Raw genomic sequence first — 18,582 nt, 5'->3', positions numbered from 1 at the left:
AAAGACAGGTGGTTATTGAAATTGGTTATTGGTGGTGAATATTTTTGCCCCCGCTTCCGCTGCATCAGTTCCAAAAAATATACATGATCCTCAGTTACAACAGATGCAGATACTATTACTAGGCAACCTTTGTTGACTTCAACGAAACTCTGATTTAGCAATCGCCATGCTGATGCACAGGAACACCTGTTGGCCATTTGCTCTGGACTTTAGTTTTGTAGAGGTCCAAGGAAGCGGGCATCTGTAGAGCCAGGCATATATCTAGTGCCCACTGAAAGGGGCACCAGATGTAATGAAATACCAGTTGCACAAAGGTAAAGTAAGCATGATGGAATGTCAGACACCAATCCACATCCAACGCCTGTAAAGGAATCATGCCAAAGAGCTAAACCATGCTCTCATGGTAGTGCCGGAGCGATGCCAGGTCTGGGGCAGCTGCAGAAGGAACATCCATTATGGAACAGCAGTAACAGGATAGGAATGCTACAAGTGAGGAGCGGTAGTACCAGGAACCCACCTAACACGCTGGAAAAATTAGAGCATATAAAAGCCGGTATTATGACAAAGATAGTTAGGAAAGTAATGATGATGCCAGAGCCTACAAGTTTTAAAAAATGGGCAACACACATGGTATCAGAAGCCTTAAATAATTGATGAATCAGTTCTCCAAAATGCACGGGAATATTTGTATTTAATAATTACTCCATTTCAACAGTAGTCCTGGGCACCTGCAATTCGGCGGTCATACGGGCAGATATAAGAGCCACTTCTTGTTGAAACAATAATGCTTTGAGTCTGCTTAGCTAATGAAATCTGCCTTCAAAGTCAGAATGGAAGGCCACAGTGAGCTAGCTACTACTCCATGCAGAGGGGTTAAACCGGACGTTGGTGCAACAAGTGACTAACTGGAAAACAGGTACAATATACTGCAGCCCCACCTGCATAGCACAGTAGTCTTGATTGTTAAGCATGAGATAGCTTCCATTTGAAAGTACAGTAATGAAGAGAAGAATTGCGGGAAATGGAGTTCCTTTTAAATAACTTTCCAAATTTGGCTCTGAAACGTTACAAGCTCTGTGGATTTTAACATTCTGACAAACAAGTGAATGACCGGCAGGGAAGTCACACTACTCTCCCATAACAAAAAACTTCTCTATCAGCACGCTCATAGTGATAGGTAAATGCCCCATGACCATAGTTCTCGGATTTAGCTGCTCTCAAGGGGCTCATATCTATCTATTAGAAAATGTTTCATGCACGCTGTAAACTGAAATGTTGATATGGGCAAGGAGATAACTTTGTGTATTAACCATACTTGGAGGGCATTTCAGCTACATTGAATGGTATTTATTTTTTATTTTTCTAAATGTAACATGGTATGTGTTGCATCCTTCATCGCCATTGATTGTTGTTTATATGTAAAATTTTAAGGCAGAAACAAAGCAGTACAGTTCAAGTAATGCCTAGGAACTCATCCATTTTTGAAGTGTCCAACTAAACTACGTAATGGATCTGAGCTGACTCTGACCAGGATGCAATGTCGACATATCATTCTGTACAATATCAATAACAGATGACGCAATGCCCTTCAAATTATAAATATGAGATGATAACCTATTAATACTGCTGTCCACTACGGCAAGTACTTTATCCAATTTATGTTGATCAATTTGTCTCAAGCGCAAAGTAGTTTCAATTTGTGATAATTTCCATTTTTCATTGTAGGCTGCAAGTAAGAATCGTTTAGAATGAGGGGATTTGGGAATTAATAAGAACCCAGATAAATTCTTGTCCTCGGATAAAAGAGAAAGATGTTGTTTCACTGCAGACAGTGTAGAATGTTCTAACCATTGCTAGCATAGTTTACCCACTGAATAGGTGGTAATAGCATTTAAATGGGTTGATTGTGAGTACCGTAGGTCTAGTCTACTGGATTTGAAAATGGAGGTTGAATTAAGAAAATGAGCATGACAACCATTTGTGTCTACTGGCCACAATAACCACCCACCAGGATTTCCAAATGACGAGTTAAATGTACCAATTTTTATCATATTGTTTAACTGATCCTCTGTGTAATTTGTAGAAGAGTGCCAATTATCAAAGCAGGCAATTGAGGTAATTGTCGGGCAACTCAGTTCTTTAATTTTAGCCAATCCCAGACAAGTAGTCTGTTGGCCTGTTTCATTAAGAAAAATAATCAATGTGGGAATCAGACAGGCTCGATGTGGGGTTTCTGCGCCCTGAAACTGCCAGGGTTTTGTACCCCAAGAAACTACTTCATGCTGGGCAACTTTTAAAGAATGATGTATGTCAAAGTTGGGTATACAACGATCACAAACCAAAGGTATATTCACTAAGGGAAAAATAAAAATATTTTATAGGAAAACCTTTAGGTAATGTGGTGCCGGCTTGAACAGCATGAACGCCAGGCAATATGTCATTATCAAAACGGGTTTTAGAATGCGTAGCTGCTGCTATTTTACAAGTAGCTACTGCAGATTTGGCTGCTTTATCAGCCAGATAATTCCCTTCATTGTGAGCTCTCACAAATTGATTACCCATTGTATGAATTACATGAGCTTGTGGCAATTTATCTTTTAAATCTGCCAAAGTATTATATGGTTGATTGTGCTACCTTGGGAAATCCTTAAAGTAATTTTGTCGCCAAAAATGCACATTCATTTAATGATTGTACACAATAAAATGAATCACACAATATAAGTGTGGGGAATTAAGGATTTGTATGGTCAAAGGCAAGAAGTAAAGCCTTCAGTTCGCCCAACTGCGCGGTATACTCCACTAGTGACCAAGTGTGAGTAATAGTAGGTGGAAAATTGCCATCCAGCATAGTGCCTAGAACAACAGCATATTGATGCTTAGAACCTATAGCAGGTTGCACTGAACTATCAGTGTAGATAATACACTTGTATTCATGAATAAGAAGAAGAGAAGAAGGAACAGGATAAATATGTTCATACTGTAAGAATTCCTGGGTCTGTAAAGAAAGGTCAAACACAAAATCGATATCAACCGCTGTTAACGATGTAGTCTATTGAATCCAATGAGGATGAAGGGCTTTTGAACTTCGATCACTGGCTTTTTTTACAGTCTCTAAGGTCACACAGGAGAAGCAAAAATATTTTGTTTACCTTGAGCCATAAGCGGTTCTTTGAAGACGGCCATCAGGACTGCTGTTAAAGCATATAGCATAGAGCGATTTATTACATTGATACATAAATACATTAATACATTGATACATAAAGCATATAGTGATTTCATATATAACGATTTAATACATTGAACATAACTTGGAATGTAAGTTCTTCCACACGGTCAAAAGCAAAGCACAGATTAAACCTTTTTGAGCATATTCGGGGTTGTAACTGCTTATACTTTTCTAAAATGTGAGGGGCCAACCTCATGCCCTCCTTGGTTAATTTGTAACCAGGAAAAGAACACTGAGGAAAGCAATTTAAGATTTTGAGAATTTGAACTTTTAACTAATATCAGCAAACCGCAAAAATATGTGAGCCACTCTATCCAAATGAGGATTCCATTCATCATCTGTTAAGTAGATATCATAAATGTAGGACAAATCATTAGGGTCAATTTTTATGAAGAATGGACACAATCCAAGCTGCAAAAACACCTGGGCTATTTTATACCCCAAAGGTAAACGGGCATATCGCCTCTAGGAGCCAAGGGCAGTAAAAGCGAACAAATCACGGCTCTCCAGAGCCAAATTGTTACTGAAAAAAACATTCAAAATATCAACCGTGATCTTAAATGTTTTACACATAATATTGTTAATCAGTGCTGTATTACATGTATTCGGACAGTGAAAGTACAAGTATGACTATTCAAATGTAAATGATCTAATTTTTAATTTTATTTAACAGAGTTTTATATAGCGTGAACTTGACCCCAATCAAGTATCAGAGTGCTTTACATAGCACCAGTTGCAATACATGAGGAAAAATTCCACTTTTTAAAATTTTTATCTCTTGTTAGGCACTAGGAGATTAAGTGATTTGCCCAGAATCACAGGATGTTCCGCGTCATTACCGAGACTCAAACCCAGTTCCTGAGATTCGAGGACTACCGGCCTAGCCGTTAGACCAACTCCTCTCCTAATACAATACCATAATACTGATCATGTTTTGAAAATGGAAAAAGAGGATTATTCATCCATGAGACACAGGGCTCAATTACTCCTTGTTATTCCAAGTAAGAATGTCTGTTAGGCCACCTTGGCATTATGTTTAATTGGATATTGCGGTTGAGGTTGTGGAGTGTTGTGGAGTGTACTGTATAGGAATTACATGGAAAGGAGAATCGTTCATCCATCCAGCCTGTTTGCAATATAAGCTGGGGCCAAAGAAAGGGTTCATTCTGAATCATAAGCCTGTTGAACTGCTTCTGGAACCAGATGAAAAAAATGAGGGGAGGATAACATTCTCACCCTGGGGACAAGCAAGAATAGAAGGAGGAGGCCAATCAGTCGCTTCCAAAAGAATGTCATATGACAAAGTCAAACAGTCCCAAATGATACCTTTAATGGTGCATTTAACATCACCTTCAATTTGAATATCTGAGTGATAGAGTCTGTCAGGGGGTACAACGAAAGGTGTCCGAGATCTCTAATTATGACAAAAGTTTCAGTTGCTCTCGCCTCCAGAAGCTGGCAGAGTGTCTTGCACACTATGGTGACTTCTGCTGCACTGTTTAGGAGAGTCACTGCCCTACTCCTGTCCAGGAGAAGGGTTCTCACTGTCTGGGGCATATTTAGCTGTTAAGGCTGCAATTTTCTTTTTCTGGAAACAGGGCATATAAGGAAGTGGTTGATCATCCTTCTTTATATTCACGTCAAAAGTACGATGTGTCCCCCTTTTAGGTTGCATGTACTCCCCTTGTCTACGATCAGACAAGTCATGAAAGGACCAAGGAGAACGGGGATCAGGAACCTGAAAGCGATCATGAGTTGTAATTTTAGAGTGGTCACGGATATCGTAATGTCATTCTGAGTATACCCATAACAGTCTACCACCACGAGGTCTACCCTTTGTTGTGGTCACTTACATTTATCCCATGTATTCTCTGGAATATCACATGCAGGGTGAGCATCTTTATCAGGAGTTAGTTTGACAAGGGTGGAAACAGATGGTCTAGTCCCTAAACCATTACGTCCTAAGGATATATACACCTGTGAGATGATAATATGGAATTCACGGTCCGCAATTGCGACCTGCGCCAATTCACTGGCATATAACCAAGGAAGCTGCTTCACCTTTAGCATTAAAAAGAATCATTTCAGAGACAACCGGAAAATTTCCAACCTGTTTCATACCCAAATCTAGGGCAGGACATGCCCCATGTTCATTCTGTGTTTGATTGAGGAGGTTCAGCAGAACGACTATAGACGGAGTGCTATAACAGAGAGTATACACTGTGGCAAACATGGTCCCCCAGGTGTTGAAGTTGTCTAAAGGGGGAACCAGACCATTAGGCAAACATATAGTTAAAATCCAGAGTTTTTCTCATGGACCCGTAAGGGGGAACACAGCATCAAGTTGAGCAATTTTCTGGGTGATCCAAAACGGAATGTCCTCACAATTAGGTGGGAGACGTTTGCCCATAACTGAATTCGCAATCACTGGACTAATATCAAGTCCCAGAGATTAATTGCTTGAGCTGAGCCTGCTAGAAAGGCACGGTAGGGACATTGTATCATGCATCTATATAAAAGAACTACCTGGTTATATAATAGACGTGTTTTTGTCAAATGTTTTTCACCTAAATTTGGATATGGTGTAAAGCCTTCAAATGTAGGCCAAGTGGCCTCCTCAATATTGAAGGGGTCTGTACAAAGAATGCCGGGGACATGGGGAAGGGTGCTGTTAAACCAAACTGGTGCTCCCAGATGTAAGAGGAATTTCAAGAAATGCATAACACAATAAGCGTTTGGTGCAGCAGCATAAGTATGAAACATATTATCATTAGCGTCGGGAAGGTGATCCAGGTATACAAAACTTCAAAGCAGTAAGCTGCATCTGCTTCAATTACAAAAACCACAGAAGCCCCCGAATTTGGGACACCATGCACAAGTAAGTGTTGAGTAATGGCAGGGCAGCAATTAGCCACAATAGCAACAGTCATAATCAATAAGCAAAGGATTCAAAAAGGCAACACAAAAGTTGCCATAATCCCTTTAATATTCAAGCTTGCAAAACCAACAGAGCTAGGTGGTCTCTAAAAACTGTGGAGGATAAATCCCAAACACCACGGAAGTCTCCGCAAATGGTGCAAGGGTATTGTGGACAAGCACAAGCACTACTCAGGGTTCCAGCAGGTAAGCACCAGACCAAACATTGGTGGCTCCAAGGTACAGAGATTCTGCTCAGGAAGAGAACTATGCTTGGGACAATAGAACATTAGTAGATAGGAACTGAGTCACCATACCACCTCAGTACCATGAGCCAGAGTCCGATTAGCTATAGTGTCTCACTTGCCTTCCTACTCATATCCAGAGAGACAAGTGAATTAACACCCCAGAACATAACACTACTGACCCTCTCAGGGATCGCGGTGACCGGGCACCCCCTTTCGCTCACACACTCATCCACAATAAGATATGAAAGAGACACGAATGAAGTTTGAAATGTTTATTTAAACCATGGTGCTCTAGGGTACAGTTTACATGCCACAATCAGAAAACAACTCCCTAGCATAAATACCATCAGCATTGTCAATAAACTGTATATTATAAAAAGCTCCCTCCCCTTCTATAGAAGCAAACTTATTATAGAGCAAAGATCTCTGGGTTTAGCAGGGGACCCCATACCATAGCATACACAGATGATTAATGGTCTACATCTCAGATACAGCTGTGATCATCTCTTAGAAAATATCTGTCTCTCTCTCTCTGAGTTACATTGTTGTGCATACCCATATGACAAGGTTCACCTGTTCATAAACAGCAGCTGCATTTCGGTGTTGCGTCTAGGTGCGAGTGCCAGGTCAGAACAAAATAGCAAGTGACATTGTTATTTGACCTTATCTGCTCTTCAGACTGAATCTCAGGAAAGAACAGAACGAGAAAACAACTGCAGGTTCTGTGTGAAAATGTAATGTGGCACAGAAGCAACCATACTTATATAGTACAGAATGAAAAGCTAAGCGGCCTGTGTCATGCACAGTTAGGCTAACATAGGAAAACAAAATGGGCCCTATATAGAACATGACAACACACATTTGCTTATGTGAGAGTGCAGGGTCCATGTCTCAGAATACACATTGCTTACAATTTCACCTCGTAAGTACACTATCTTGACGCCTTGAACATTTGGTACAAGGGCTGAGCATACATTATGCAAATGTTGTTGTTTATCATTCATCAATAAGGTGACGGCACAATCACAGCGACAATAAACAATGTCAGCTGAGCGGAAACCTCGATAAGGAAGCATGAATGCTGTTGTTATAAATACACGCACATTTCCGTACTCTAATTTGAGGAGCATTCGGCTGTCATTGCGAGGTGATTACTATTGTTGGCTTTTCAGCACAGTTGATTCCTGTTCAGACTCAGCGAGGAGGAATGACCAACCTGTGACCAAGACGGACCTACATACCTTGCTTTCAGGTAATAAGGATTTAGATCATTTACTAGGGGATTCTTGGCAGAGCACCCACTCTAGATATCTAGGTTAGGTAATACAGAGTACACTATACAAGGTACTTATATGCCAGCATACATACGCTGTTTAGGACGATGGTGGAATTATTCATTCTTTACACTGTCCTCATATTACTAAGCACATTCACATGCTTCTGTCTATTTATCATTGCAGTGCATATATTTTATACAAGAATCGCAATGGTTCAATGAATGTTGAAAAACCCCTTTGTGCATTACTTGCATATCTCTCTGAGAGAGCACGAGTGACTGAGTGAAAGAATTCTAGATCTGTTACCATGAATCCTTAGGGGTCAGAGTTGTCATGTCTGGACGTTGTCCAAACCATTTGTAACCTTACTAGGTTTAGTGGTACTTATGGTGGCACTGTCAGCTAACAAGACTATAGGCCAACATATTCTGAAGGGGAGCATGGCAGTGTGGCACCATCCAAACATTTAAGTTGTCCAACAAACAAACAGTTCCTACTGAAAAGTGTAAACCATTACGCATGGGCGGATCTAGCGGATCTCGCGTACGCGAATTTGCGTATTTACGGATTCGCAATCCGCAAAATCCGCGAACTCTCGCGGATTAGCGGATTTTTACGTTTTTTGTGTTGGCGAGCGTTCGCGAGGATTTGTGGACCATTTCGCAATTGCGAACTTACTTTTCGGCTCGCAACGGTCACGACTATGTTGTTTCTACGTCTGGTTTATCATCACAGGTTCACAGCACCCTCTGTTTCACCACTGCCACCCTCTGGTACACCCATGCCACCCTCTGGTACATCCTCACTGCCACCCATTAGGTTTGTTTATCACTGTAGATTATGGGGGTGAAAAAAAGCAAGCACACCTGCCCTGCTTCAACTGCCATGAATTAATTTGGGGTTGATTAATGTGTCACTTATTTTTAAACTTCCAGTCTGGCTGACACCTGCTTCCTTCCTTATCTGTAATTTGCTTTCGGTTGCAGTGAAAGCAAGCACACCTGCCCTTCTTCAACTGCCATGAATTAATTAGGGGGTGATTAATGTGTCAGTAATTTTGAAACTTCCAGTCTGGCTGGCACCTGCTTCCTTCCTTATCTGTAATTTGCTTTCTGTTGCAGTGCAATTTTTTTTCACAGGACCTTTATGGTCTACTTGTAGCTATTCTATGAGCCTGCTATTTGGGTCATAGCAGGGTCATGGAATAGTTGCAAATAGGCAACTGAACTCTGGAGGGGCCCTTCAGGAAGCACTAGAGTGAATGGTTACTAATGTTAAGTTTGAACTTTTGCACCTGCTGATTGCTTTCAGTTTAGCAAAAATCGTTTTTCTGCAATTTCGCGCGATTTGCGGGGCGCGAATCCGTGCGAGATCGATTTCGGAAGCCGCGAATGCGTGCGAATACACTATTCTTTTTTTGCGGCGTGTATGTTCGCGTGATTTTTTGCGTGTTCGCAAGGCGCTTGTAGCTATACGTTTGCGAAGTTACCCTAGCGGTCGTACACGGGCGCGGCCATCTTGTTTGCGTGACGTAATTCCGTTTCCGGCCGCTATGTGTAATCTCGCAAAGTGTGCTGCTCGCTAGTACAATTTCGTGCGTGATCGCGAGGAAAATCTCGCGCAAACTTACCCACGCGGTCGTGAATGGGCGCGGCCATCTTGTTTCTCATTCATTGCTATGGTTCTGGGCATGCTTTCTGTATCCTCTCTGAATCTCTGCCATCCTTTGCTTGTTTGAAATTTATTTGATCTATTTTACTTATTATCTATCCCTTTTTCTAGCTCTATATTTTTGTGTTTTCTGCTACTTTTTGTTAATTTTAAACTACTTTTTTAAACTCTTTTCTTTTCTTCTTCCCTATTCTATTTCTTCTTTATTATTTAACTCATTTCTGCCCAGAACATGGTAAAGGGCGTGCGGGCGTTTGAGGGGGGAGCTAGTGATGCCACGGGAGATCTTTAGCGCGGAGGAGGTGGCCGCACTCATCTTCCACGTCCAGCGCCGCCTCCCCAAGACCATCCTGGGAGGCGGCAAGATCGCAACCGGCTATGGCATCCGGGAGCGCCGGAAGCGGTGGGAGAAGGTGTGCCGGGCCATGTTTAAGCTCTCTGGGGTCCGGCGCACCTATAACCAGGCCACCCACCGCTGGACGGATGTCATGGACCGGGAACGGGACTTGCTGGACGCGCTCGGCGTAGAGGTCCCCGGGCTTGGTGAGTAGTAGTAGCTATTTCTAGCTATTTCATCACTAATCTGTTTTATCCGGCTCTGTTATTTGCAAATCTTTGTTCTTTACCAAGAGCAATAATGCTGCCGATTACATTGTAGGTAAATTATATTTCAAAATCTTCTATGCATTTCAGGTGCACTGCTCTCCTTCTCAGTAGCCTTGCTTGCTACTATGCTTATTTGTTTGTATTTTGTGTTCATTTCATTGGCCTGAGAAATTATGTATGAGTGTAGTGTAAAGAACTGCGTAATGCTAGACACTAAGGGTCATATTTTCAATTACCGGCGCATCCCTGCAAAGTAGCAGGGATGCGGCAGTAATTGTGCGCCATGCCACCACCACCCATTGGCCCAAAACGTCACAGAAGCCTTACGCATCTGTGCCGTAAAGGCGGCGCATTGCTGGAGTTGCGTGACAACGATGGCGCAGCTCCAGCAATGCTCTGGGGTGCCCTATCTCCCCAATGCTGCATCAAGCCGTACGTCGGCTTCAAGCAGGCGCAGGGTTTGAGTCACGCATCATTGTCCTAAAAGTGACTGATTGACATCTTGTAGATTTCCCTCAGCCACTTTTAGGATTCGTTCCTGCACAGGAACGCCCTCCCTTGCGCCGGAACGCCCCCTGATGGCGCAGGGCTTTACAACGTGATGCATCTCCCATATGCCTTTTTTTTTATATATATGCCGCACCATGGCGACTCTTTTGTTCTGCCGCTGCGTCACAAAAGTCACGCAACAATGGAGGAAAATGAGCCGCAAGGGACTTCTAAATCAGCCCCAACAGACTGAAGTCCAGTCCTTCCTTTAGACACATGGCTATAAGAAGAAATAGTGGTGGTGGTCGGTGGATTGATAGTTTGAGTATTCACTGACCTGCAAGCAGGATGGACTTTGTCTGTCACTTCGCGTGCTGCGGACTGCTGCCTGCCAAGCCTAGGCAAACCTTTTTAGTAGTCTGTTTAGTGAGTTACATAGGAACTTTCAAAGTCAACGGTCCGCAAATCAGGCAATACGAATAACGTAGTATACCACATGAGATAGGTCAATATATCCTGTGGAATAGTTGTCTATCTATTTGCTATTTCTCCAAAATATTTTGTTTTTGTTCTTTTGAAATGTTTGATTTGGTTGACAAATCTCATCCATGTTTTCTGGTCTTTCTTTCTTTCATGTTGTACATCAGCTCCCCCCAAGGGCAAGAGGACACAGGAGGAGGAGGAGGAGGGTGCTGTTCAGGAGGATGCAGGCCAGGATCGGGCAGGCGAGGGCTCCTTTGCTGGCCCCAGTAAGTTTTAATTTTAATATAGAGTACCTATTTTTTCCTAGCGTTCCTCATTCGATTTTTTCTAAATCGTCTTTGATCTTCTTGTAGACTGGATCTAAATTCTTATCCTGCCTCGACTATGACTCCCTGTGGTATTACTAGATTATTCTTATTAGTCTGTCTGTGTAGCTAACTAAGATTGCACATTTGGCAATTCCATTGGACTACCATTCTAGTCAGCAATAGCTCTATGCACTGAGTGCAGTCCTCTGGGATTGTCCATAATGTCTTTTCAAGTCTTCTAAATGTTTATGCTTTGACAATTGCCAACAATAAAAAGGTGAATGACCACCAAGAAAGAATAAGATACTACTTTACTTTTGGTTTGGATAGGAGGACAATCCATTCTACTACTGTTGCAGGGACAAATCTGCACAAACCGAACTATGAACACTAAATAGTGCATTGTTTATCAATTATAATAGGCGCAGGTAGACTTTCTTTCCACATACTTCAGTGATATCAGACTTTGAAGAACCCCCAATCTCCTTACTGACTAGATAGTGTGGCAGAGTCATTTAGCTCCCAAAGTCAACGATGATTGATCCCCAATGATCATTAGATTATCCAACGCAGGACAAGAGTACGGAGTCAGAGTCAAGAAGTGCCAGAGGCACTCATGCTTGCAAAAATTCCAAAACCTTTAGCTCATCCACTCTTGTCTGGAGGACCAAAAACCACAGAGTCTATTTAAGTTTAAAAGCTTTATTAAAAGTAAACACATTTATTAAAATCAAATTTGTCATAAAACTAAACCTTTAACTGAAAATGGAAAAGTGCTTAGTGCTAACGATTAATTGGACACATTTCTTGTGGAAAAAGGGACATTTTTACTTTAGAGTAGACAGTTACAAATTATTACATTATATTTTGTTTTTTTAACATTTGTTTATTCCTCCTAGACCAAATATTATATAGTAGTGAGTGGTGTATTCTAACATTCTTAAATGTACTTTGTAGGTGGAACATCTGGTGGCGGGGCCAGCGCGGAGGTGGTGGTGTTGGGCGAGGACTCTGGGGAGGAAGCGGTGCAAGTGCCGGACGTTCCTGTGAGGGTTCGCACGGTGGTGGCGGGAAGAGGTAAGCTATATATTCCTTACTTATTGAGATTGAAGACTGCATAGTGTGCTTTCTGCACGGGGGTATTATAAATCAACCAGGTAGTAGCCTCCTCTAAATGTACTTCGACTTAGCTGTGAAGTTTTTGGTGAGAAGAATCCCAATAAGATCTTAGATGAACTTGATGGATGGGATGAACGAAAAGCGAAAGAAGGGTGTAAGTAAGTGTGGAAGGACGAGAAATTTTATGATGGCTGGCAAAGAAGAATGATATGTGTTTGCTTGGCCCCCGAGGTGGCTGGGAAGGAAAGAATATGGTATGGTGCATGGCTGGGTCAATGATGAAGCAAGGATGGGTGGAAGGACAACAGCCTGGGTGGGTGAAACAGAAACTGTATGTGTGCATATACTTTGAATGGATGGATGCCTGGAGCATGGTATTATCTGACTCTTAGATAGCACATGTGTATCTAGAGAGAGTAGATGGTCACTGGATGAACTAAGTGTTACCTTGAAGAGCATGTAACACCGCACCCGCACGTCCGTTCCAGTGTAGGGAAGGCAAGGAAAAGAAATTGTAAATTTGTCCAATACTACCATGAATAGTAGCAGTAGTTTGTATTGCAACTGCAAGCACAGCATATATCCGGGTATTACGGTGGACACTCCGTACCTCTCTTAATAACTTTAGTTTAGTAGTAGTACGTCATTCATGTGTGGGTGTATCACTGTTCACTCAATAATAAGCAAAGCACCTAAAGTCATCCCATATGTCATCAAATACATCCCATGTGAAGTGATAGATAATCAAATTATTTAGCTTCTTCATTTTCCTTTTCTAGTACTCATTTGCACTGTAGGGTGAAAGGTAAATTAATTAAGCAGTAGCCCTTGTAACAGAGTATTCTCAGTGCCACCCGTAATAGAAAAGTAATAGCTTCACCACCTGCATGTACTGGACCGGTACAGTAACGCAAGTCTGTCTCACTCATCATGGTGTGCGTCTGTTTTTCTCGGGTGCAAGTTCACTGCGCTGGCATTCTGCCGGCTTGCATAAGATAACGTACCAATTTTCCTAAACAAGAGAGAAGAAGAAGAATAAGACTGGTGTACTGTCATAGTCGACTGTAATGGAAGTCCATAGTGGTCGTAGAATTTGTTCATTAAACTCCCACTAATGTTAGAGCAAGGATGCAGAAGTGGGAGGTTAGATAGATACTGTCCTCAATAGTTATGTACTGTGCTTTCAATTTGCTACTTGTACTGTGACACAACTTTCGGCTCAATCACTCTGTGTTATTAATGTTAAGGAGCATTGGTTACAGACTATGTCTTTCTTTCTTCATATAGTTGCTCCTTCCAAATCGACATCACGGAGGGAGCAGGCTCGAATGGCCCGGCAACGGAGGCTGGATGCCACTGTCGCCGAATATCGGCGGCTGGTGGCCCTGGAGGAGGAGGACACGCAGTCAACCGGTGGAACCACAACATCCTCCACTGGGACAGCTGCATCCTCCTCCGTGCCCCCACGGGCTGCCAGCCAGCGCAGTGCTCCAGGGGTACGAAGCCGGGCTAACAAAGCCAACCGCCACCGCCAAGCAGCAAAAAGACCAGCTGCCCCCCACAGGAGTTGCAAGGCACGCCAGCGCCGCTTAGGACTCAGAGTGTCGTACCTGGAGCAGGAGGTCCATAACTATAAGAACTTGGTGGAGGGCCTCCGCTTCGACCATGCCACCCTCCGCAAGGAGTATGATGCCCTGGCCGCAAAATTCACCAGCACCCTCCAGTAGTGGAGTGTCCCTTGCCCTTTTTTTAGAGACTTTTGGGGGGTGGGATTTGGGAGTTGGGTTCGTTTAGGGACTTTTGAAATACAATCGTTGGGGTTAGGGAGGGTCTTGAGGGAGATTATTTTGTTAGGGCTACATAAATATACTTTTTTAAACTTTATCTGACCATACCTGTTTTTTACTGCTTTTCAGTCTGGTGGGTGGGGGTTTAACAGTAAGTTTGTTTTCCTGAAGAGTCCTAGGACTTTAGTAGTACTACCGTCAATCTCTCGTCTAGTCCTAATACTCCATTATACTACCTCCCACCAAACGCTTATCTTACCTGTAATTTGTGTTAGAAATTAGGGCTAGGCCCAGGGCTGGCTCCACGGGAAATGGGGATTAAGGTTGGCAATCCTGGGCGGATGAAATTTCCTCGTTGCGGTGGTACTAGTGGTGTGACACAGTGGCAGATGCATGCCTATGGAAAAAAAGAAAACGAAACCTGGTTTGTCCTTACTGTAGCATTACAACTGTTACGGTACGATAGAGAATATAGCAGGTGACAGTACACTAGAACAGTGCCACAATGTAGCCTAACAAATGGTAAAGTATTGCAAGTATAACTAGGACTTGCGTTGAATTTATTTGACATTGGCTCCTACTACTACAAGAAATAGTACTGAAGCTGAGTAAGTCTAGAATATATCCTCGTATTCCTTCACCAGCCTGTTGCTATGACCTTATCCTCCCCAGCAAGTGTGTGGAATTATTGATGTCATTTAGTCAGACATCAAGCAAAACCACACAGCCCGGGGGATGAGGGTTAGGGTTTGGAAAATGGATGGGAATGGGGGTTTCTTTTTGGGTAGGTTTTGTTGAGAGAAGAAAAAAAAAGCACAGCATGGACAAACAATAATTGAAGATAAAGAAATCTTTGGGTACAAACTAAAGCTAACCACATGCAGTCACACTCATAGAAGAAAACAATGGATACTGTATCTGTATTCTGTATGTTGTTGGAGTTGTCCTGTTGAATTTGGTAAGTAAGTTGCATGCAGCAAACAATTCCTCTTATTAGCGGCACTCCTCCATTCCAGCTGACGCTTCGTCCATCAATGTTGGTGACCAGTGACCACTGACAGAAGACACCCTGTCCACTGCCTGCCTGGCGGATGTTGACTGAAACCCGGCCTGTAATTATTGAACGGAAAACAGGAAGTGCTATTACAATACCACTGATAAATAAATATAAGGTATGTACGCTGTGTGGTGCAAAAAGTCACACTTTGATTTTCCTAATAGACAGTACAATATTTTTGAAATTGCGTAATCTGTCTGAGTCACCTTTTTAAGGATAAATAAGTATGGCCTAATTAATTTAGCGGATCTTTCCCCTCAAGCTAGGTGTACTGTAAACTGTGTTTTAGAACAAAATTAGACCTTCCCAGCAATGCTCCCACCAAGACCCTTACTAAAGCCAGTCGCAAAAATGTAGAAGACCCCCAATCAGATCTCAAAAAACGAGGCCTAGCAGAAAAATGGTGACAAAACGTACTTTGAAAGTAAAAGTAGGCCCAAATACACCCTTACCCACCGTGGATTGTATTCAAACCACTTGCAAGCAAGCAAAAGTATCCATAGCCAGCATCGCTCCAAGAGTGCTCTAAGACCCCAGAACTCAGTTGCAAAAATCTAGAACACCCCGAAACACATGCAATCCTGCTGCTAGGGCTAACCCTAACGAACCCTAAGTTACAAAAAGTGCCAAAAGGCTTTTCCTTATGGATTTTGTCCAAACCACTTCTATCCGGTATTAGACCTTCCCAGGAATGCCCCAAGAGACCCGCCAACCCACCCGCAAAAAAGCACGCGACAACACCCCCAAACAGCCAAAAAGCAAAATCTCATACTTACAATATCTCTCGGCCTTCGGTTCAAACACGCTGTGCAGCTAGGTCATCATCATAACTCCTGTTTTCCACCACGGATTTCCTGAAAAGCAAATGCAATCAAGATTAGACTGTCGCAGCAGTGCTTCGACAGAGACCCCGCAACCCACCCACAAACACCAGGAAGCCCCCCAAACAGGCCCCCGAAAACGCTACACTGAGCAAGATGTCAGAAGAAATAGCAAAAAAAGGCTTTTCCTTATGGATTTTGTCCAAACCACTTCTATCCGGTATTAGACCTTCCCAGGAATGCCCCAAGAGACCCGCCAACCCACCCGCAAAAAAGCACGCAACAACACCCCCAAACAGCCCAAAAGCAAAATCTCATACTTACAATATCTCTCGGCCTTCGGTCCAAACGCGCTGTGCAGCTAGGTCATCATCAGAACTCCTGTTTTCCACCACGGATTTCCTGAAAAGCAAATGCAATCAAGATTAGACTGTCGCAGCAGTGCTTCGACAGAGACCCCGCAACCCACCCACAAACACCAGGAAGCCCCCCAAACAGGCCCCCGAAAACGCTACATTGAGCAAGATGTCAGAAGAAATAGCAAAAAAAAGGCTTTTCCTTATGGATTTTGTCCAAACCACTTCTATCCGGTATTAGACCTTCCCAGGAATGCCCCAAGAGACCCGCCAACCCACCCGCAAAAAAGCACGCGACAACACCCCCAAACAGCCAAAAAGCAAAATCTCATACTTACAATATCTCTCGGCCTTCGGTCCAAACGCGCTGTGCAGCTAGGTCATCATCATAACTCCTGTTTTCCACCACGGATTTCCTGAAAAGCAAATGCAATCAAGATTAGACTGTCGCAGCAGTGCTCCCAGACCCCAAAACTCACCCACAAACACCCGGAACCCCGCCAAAGAGCACCTCAAAGGCAAGCAAGTCAGCAAAAACGGCAAGAAATTTCCGCCTCATATTTGGTCCAAAACACTTTTATCCGTTATTAGAGCTTCACAGCAATGGGCCCAGAGCCGTCAACTCACCCGCAAAGAAGTAGAACACCCCCACAAGTGCTGAGTCTTTCTTCATTGGGGGTAATCCAGCCCTCTGCTTTGAGGGAAATAGGAGGAGGAGGATAGAGGAGCATGTTCTTCTGAACTTGTGAACCTGAGGAATGTAGACTGCGGCACCTTCAAATCAATAAGCAAACAAGTGAAGACAGTTCTGCTGATGGGCTTGTTTTTGGGATTAGGTGATTAAAGTTTGAATTAAATTAACTGTGCAAAACAAAGAAAGACAGACACACAGGAATAAAAGTGAATAAGGACGAAAAAGAAAGTTATTGATTCATTGTCTCATTTTCAGGGCTCGGTGTCAGGGAATGAGAAGAAGATTTCGTCATCATACTCTGCGAATTCAGGCAGGATGAGGTCAGCGTCACCGAACAGAGAACAAATCCCCTCATCTACGTTGCCGTCCTCCTCGTCTTCATGCGGCGTGCTTTCTCGTACTTTGTAATCTGGTGGTATGAGGTGCTGATTCATCTTGATCATTGCTAGCCTCTCCACATTTTTGGGCGAGAGGCGGCTCCGTTTGGGAGTTACAATGCCACCAGCAGCACTGCAAACACGTTCAGAAGACACACTTGCGAGTGGGCAAGACAAATAGTTTATAGCCAGGTTGGCGAGCTGTGGCCACAATTGTTTTTTCCCATGCCAATACTGCAATGGCTCATCATTAAGAAAGACCTCTGTTGAGTCATTCAGATAGTCCTGCACCATCGACTCAAGGTCCTCAACGGTTCCTCCACTTTGCTTACTTTTTGCTGTGCCTGTGACCTTTTTTTGAGAACCATACCCAAGCAAAGTTAGCCAATCCGCTTCAGCAGCCACTGTTACTCTTGTGTGTGGTGCAGATGATCTGGTTGCCGGTGTCTTTAACGGCTGAGAGGTCACTTGTGCCACAGCCACAGGTGCAGAAGTGGATTCTTTTGACTGGGGATGGCCTGCTGATGCTGATGTACTGCCTTCTCCTTCAATATCCTGTGGTTCTTTTTCAAACCTCTTGGCTGACCAGGCTAGCCAACGTTTGTACTTTTTAACATCTTCATCAGCAAAATGAAAGAATGCTTGGCCTGCCAGCGCCTTTTTGTAGCGTGGATCCAGAATAGTAGCACAAATGTAATGCTGTTCTGAGTTGATCTTTTTAAGACGTTCATCACCACGTAGGCGCTCTAATAATTTCTCCGACAAAAGAAAAGGGTCTTTGTTTTTTTCATCTTTTTCTAACTCAGAAGACACCACCTTCAGTTGGTGCTCCAGCATGCACAACAATGGGATAGCTTTTCCTAAATTACAGTCCTCCTGGCTGACTGCACGCGTGAAGAACTCAAAAGGACAAAGCATGTCTGTCAGGCTTTTAACTATGTCCCATTGCGCCGCACCCATCCGCAGGTCCTTCTGAGCTGTACCCTCTTTTAAGAAATAGTGATCGAGTACCGTATACTGCTCATACAGACGCTCAAGCATGTAGAAGGTTGAGTTCCAACGTGTTACCACCTCCTGGATGAGTGCTTTCACTGGCATTCGATGTTCAAGTAGCAGGCTCCTCAGATGCTTCCGGGCCTTAAAAGAA

The sequence above is a fragment of the Lissotriton helveticus genome, chromosome 2_1 (genome assembly GCF_964261635.1).
Source record: "Lissotriton helveticus chromosome 2_1, aLisHel1.1, whole genome shotgun sequence".
NCBI lineage: Eukaryota > Metazoa > Chordata > Amphibia > Caudata > Salamandridae > Lissotriton > Lissotriton helveticus.
Note: the sequence above shows the minus strand (reverse complement) of the source record.